General features: G+C 41.4%; 1 long non-coding RNA gene across 1 annotated transcript; it reads right to left on the minus strand.

Moving 5' to 3' along the window:
* Positions 1 to 1,239: 1,239 nt before the first annotated feature.
* LOC125381537 lies at positions 1,240 to 2,690 on the minus strand. Its single transcript, XR_007221862.1, has 3 exons — positions 2,668 to 2,690; positions 1,927 to 1,983; positions 1,240 to 1,273 (listed from the first exon to the last, which is right to left on the minus strand). It is a non-coding gene; the product is annotated as an uncharacterized LOC125381537 (long non-coding RNA).
* Positions 2,691 to 5,560: the final 2,870 nt, after the last annotated feature.

Here is a 5,560-nt window from a genome sequence, read left to right on the forward strand (position 1 = left end):
GGAGAGGAATGTGTTGGGACTTGAAAACAAAGGTGGTTATCATTTGAGGCAACCTTAACGCACAGAGGTATCGAGATGAGGTTTTGAGACCCGTTCTGAAGTCATGATTCGTGCAGCCACACGGTTTATTTCAACAAGACAACACGAGACCTCACGCTGCAAGGCTGACGTGTTCTTCTGACATAAACGCATCGCACATTTGTGGGATCATCTTGACTGGCCCATCAGGATATGGAGCGATTTCCTCTTTATGAATGGCAACAGGTTCCAGCTAAAGTAATTGTGCAGAGACACTACACTGTGGTTGTACGCGTGTTTTGGCAGTGACAATGTGGATCTAAACATGTGTACCCCCATGTGTCTTACTGTTACTGTTACTCGAACAACTTCTGCTTTTGAGGAGTGTAATTTTTGTTTCACAACATTCCAAATCACCAGCCTCGTTAATATATATGTTTTGAACATGCAGCAACCTTTGTATGCGCGAATCTGGGACTAGAAGCAATGTAACTCGGATCCAAGCATGCCAAGGGACGTAACGCTGCACCACAAATTGCGGCGTCTGCCGATATCAAATTGACTGCGGATGAATTGTTCTTGCAACTCAAAGTTCACAGGGCTCGAGGTTCATCAGTTCTCCCGAACGTACTCTTCTAAGGCGCTACAATTCGTTATGTAGAATTGCATCCCTGAGCTGAACCTTTGATTGTAGGTTCACATCCCATATTTGCCTTAAACATAATAGCCGTGTTTGTGGGTTTTCCAAAGTGGTTAACGTTTAAGACCTCATCACTTCTGGCTGTCCCCGTCATTTCAAGCTGACACGCGAAATAACTGACATACTCTTTATATTGGCGTTAACCCAAACAGACTCACTCATCACTTCCCAATGTGAACAATCACAACATGTATGAAAATTATAGAACACACTAACGCACGTCCGGGGTTGCATAATGTTAATCGTCCACAACGCATCTCATACCTTGACAACAATATAACGGTTACCTATTACAAACATAACAACTAACGCAAACGTCAGTGATTTGTGCAGTGACATTAGTGTATTATGTTCGACTAGCGTGTTATATTTTACATATCGATTGTGAATAATCAATACGTTAGACAACATGTTGTCTGTCAAAGAACAAGAAAACCTTAAAGAAAAAATGACACGACCCGATATAACTGAAATATTGTTTAAATAGGAGTTCAACCAAACTCACTCACTCATTCATTATTCTACAATCTGTATAGTTGATGGGGGTTGTTGAACCTGAAAACCACAATGGAAATGGAATGGTAAGTATGGCCACGTTGGTCGTAGTCAATTGTTTTCGTTATCAACACATAATATAGGACCTCTCCTTGCTGACTGTTGTCCTAATTATAACAGCCACATACATAGGACAAGACTAGCAACCTTGTGATAGCGGTTCAGTATTAATACTACATACGTCTTTCTTGTATGAATGACGTCATGTTTCAATGAATGACGATACGTTTCCACCACAATTGAACTAACCAGGTTTTCAGAATGCCGCGAAAAGGCATCCAAATCGGAGTTTGTAAATATTATTCAAACGCAATATATAACTGATGCGATATTAGTCTCATATTGCGGGAAAGTGCTTCCCGTAGATTGTGAGAGTGGTTTGATGGGGTTGGCAAAATTACAATTTACATTCTGCTGTAATAGAACAGGGAAATTTACAAATGATTTGTGCAATGTAAATAGTTTGTTAGGATCAACAGGCTTGTTACATTCTACATATATCATAACTGTATGTTCAAAACGTCAGACAAAATTCAACATTTTGTCTGTAAAGAAACAAGAAACCTTAATGACGTATTGTTTAACCTCATCTATGCGTTATTACTTCTGTGTTCACACTTACAAAGACATTCACTGACATGACAGAGACGTACCATTTGTGTAGATGTTATCTGGTGTATTAGTTGCATTTGTGACACCTGGTGTTGAACCTGTACATACATATAAACGTCAATCCCTGGACAAAACAAAACGTACTTAAATAAGCTTCCAACCCTGGGATTATGTTATTTCAAAACATAAAGTTTACCTGTCAAAATGTCATCACCACAGGTCACAATCATACTACAACAGATTATCTGGATGTATTCGTGGACAAGATGCATTTCCATTCAACCCATGGTCACTTTACAGTTAAGTTTACAGCTTCTGTGCCAGGTAAACCTGTGGTTGACAGTCCTTACATCGACCCACCCCTCAGGACACGATGACACACAATCTCTCCGAAATCTCCACAGGGACGGACATGCAAAGTCCATGTGAACTACAGTATTGCATACTAGATGAGCAGAAATATGATGGCAGCGACATCTGAGAGTTGGTCCAGACATACATGTCAGAGTAGTGAGGGGCGGCAGGGTAGCGCCGCTTGTTACGCTGTCACCAGGGGTTCGATTCCAGAAACAACGTGATGTACAAGGCCGTTCTTGGTGTCCCACGGCTGGGATATTGCTACAATTACTCTTTACATAACTTCTTTCATCGCTTTACGGCTGAGATATTGCCGACGCGACGTTAAATATAGACCCAAGTACTTCTTGCATCCCTTTACGGCTGGTATTGACTCACACACGTCTTGCGCCAACCGCCCAGGTACAAAATTGGAATATACAAACCTGAATAGTCACGTGTTCTTGTCAATTCAGGTGTAGTCCTGTTGGCCATGGCGCTGTTTTCTGTGAAGCAGAACACATTTATCCAAGTATGAACAATAATTGAAATAATTAACATCATGATATAACTAACCACTTATAGACCAAAGATTTCACACCACATTCTCAACCATATGGGGAGTATTTGTGCTTTTGTAAGCAGGGTGCACATTTACTTTATATCAAATCAACAAGATATGCTGTGCGAGTCAACTTTTTTTAATACCACGAGCGGCAACTTAATCCATGTTCCCAGCAGTGTTCTCTGATCCCTGGGTCATTAATGCAACTAAGCCTACAATGGCAGTGTAATAAGAGAATGTTGTGTTGAGCCGCGATCTTTGAATGCAGACCGTGTGTGCAACAAAGACACATGCCACGACTCAGTGTTGACTCAATTAATTATTTGTTGTCGAGATGTTGTTCATCTGACGTGTGCAGAAAGAGAATTTCACTGGGACGTATTGAATCCACGTATTACAATAGGTCTTCACGTATTTTTTCATGACTCGATGACTCACTCACTCACGCTCTGCAGCCAAGTACTTAGTTTTTTTTATCCAACTACTAAATATGTTATTTCTGCCTTCTCTGTTTTGAGCACTAAGCAGCCACGGTTTTTTCTTAAGTGGCGACTGTTGTCAGACTGGATGACGTAGTTGGTCGCGTGTCACCGTACCTCGACGGCGGCGTACGACATCGTGGGACCAACATGATGTCAATCACTGGTTTGTCTGTACAGACTTGATGATTTTGCACGCCGCCGTCGAAAATCTAGGCTATTGCCTTCAACAACAACACATACAAAGTATGTCTCCCAGTCGATGAGAGTGAGTGAGTGAATATGGTTTTACGCCGCTTTTAGCAATATTCCAACAATATCACGGCGGGGGACACCAGAAATGGGCTTTACACATTGTACCCATGTCGGGAATTGAACCCGGATCTTCGGCGTGACGAGCGAACGCTTGAACCACTAGAGTCGACCGCCCCCAGTCGATAAGAGAAAGCCGTAGTACACTTTCAGGCGACCGGATATTGAGCGTCATGAGAAAACCGCTGTAACATCTGAAGCATAAATCACTAGGAAGGAAAGTTTGATCCAATTCCCGACGTTCAAGTCTTACTCACCACAAAATGGAAAAGTGAAACACAAGGTATCACATGGACTGTCACAAACATAAGCACACTTCACTTGTGAATATTTTGTGGAAATAAGGAGTCTCGCAATTTTCCTCATGGAATAAAAGTCAGGTCGTGATGAATACCTGGACCTCGGTATGCACAAGGACGATGAACACATGGAAACCGTTATAAAGTTCAGTATGATTGGATGACCATGTCACAGTGTAACTGATTACGCAAGGAAATAAAAACTGTGACATTGTTATTGCTGGTGACCAACTGAATACTGAGGAAGCTTGTTTAATGTATTCAAAGTTGGGCGTTTATAAAACTAATGAATTATTTTCGTCCTGGTAGATTTTGTTGCCATAGTGATAGATATGCATGAACGCTGGTTAGAGTTCCCTCTCCGAATGATCAAACTGTTTTGTCACTTATCTACCGGCCAGCGTGAACTAGAATAGTAGCCTTCTGCTGTTAGCTGAAATATGGCAAATTGCCTTTGAAAGTAACAGCTTGCATATAAACACGGTTCGATCAACGTTATGTGTATTCAATAACGACTCACCCAGGCACAAGCACCCATCCGTCGCTGTTACAGTAGGTATGCAAATATATACAATCATGTATGTTATCACGCGTCTTTCGTGTATTAACGCTACCAGTTTGATGTTTGATGTTCTCGTGTCGTTTGGTGTTCTCGTGTAGTTTGGTGTTCTCGTGTCGTTTGGTGTTCTCGTGTCGTTTGGTGTTCTCGTGTCGTTAGGTGTTCTCGTGTCGTTAGGTGTTACCGTGTCGTTTGATGTTCTCGTGTCGTTAGGTGTTCTCGTGTCGTTTGGTGTTCTCGTGTCGTTAGGTGTTCCCGTGTAGTTTGTTGTTCTCGTGTCGTTTGGTGTTCTCGTGTCGTTTGATGTTCTCGTGTCGTTAGGTGTTCTCGTGTCGTTTGGTGTTCTCGTGTCGTTAGGTGTTCTCGTGTCGTTTGGTGTTCTCGTGTCGTTTGGTGTTCTCGTGTCGTTTGGTGTTCTCGTGCGCGGGTGCAAAACGCTTAAAGACCTGCATAACTTTGAGTTTTCTACCCTCATTAAATCATAATCTGCTCAATCCTTCATTATAATTCTGTCCATCTAATTTCTAGAATTGCATTTAATAAAAACTTCTATTTGTTTCACATTCATCATATCTTCTGAGTGATCAAATTCAACGTATAACATATTGTTCTTTGCTTGTGACGTAGCTTCTCGACATCAATAAGCAGTAATGAGCGAAAAGCAATAGTCCCACACCTCCATAAGATTCTCATTTGGATTATTTCAAAGGTGTTAACATGAATGAATTACACGGAATATTCTTTTGGAATGAGATGGCATCGTTTTTCACATAGCTGTGTGACTTTGGTGTGTCTATTGAGAATCATTCACATATAACATTACCAAGCAGATACTTATAAGCACGTTTTTAACAAGTTTACTGACACCACAGTGTTAGTGCTTTCATAATTTATATACTTGATGCTAGAGAAAATGGATTTTCTGTGATCTGGTGAACGGGTAGAAAACATCTACAAAAAGGGACGTAACTCTATGTGATTAACCTCGGATGTCTACTTGAGTAGTGTCGGAGACGACCGATCCTTTCACGCACTTGTCCAAGCATAACTCGGTTCCCCTTGGCTACATAACATTGCACGGAGACTAGCTGAGTGGCTAGTACACAAACAAGTACATATAGGAGT

The sequence above is a fragment of the Haliotis rufescens genome, unplaced genomic scaffold, assembly GCF_023055435.1.
Source record: "Haliotis rufescens isolate VD_foot unplaced genomic scaffold, xgHalRufe1.0.p SCAF_18, whole genome shotgun sequence".
NCBI lineage: Eukaryota > Metazoa > Mollusca > Gastropoda > Lepetellida > Haliotidae > Haliotis > Haliotis rufescens.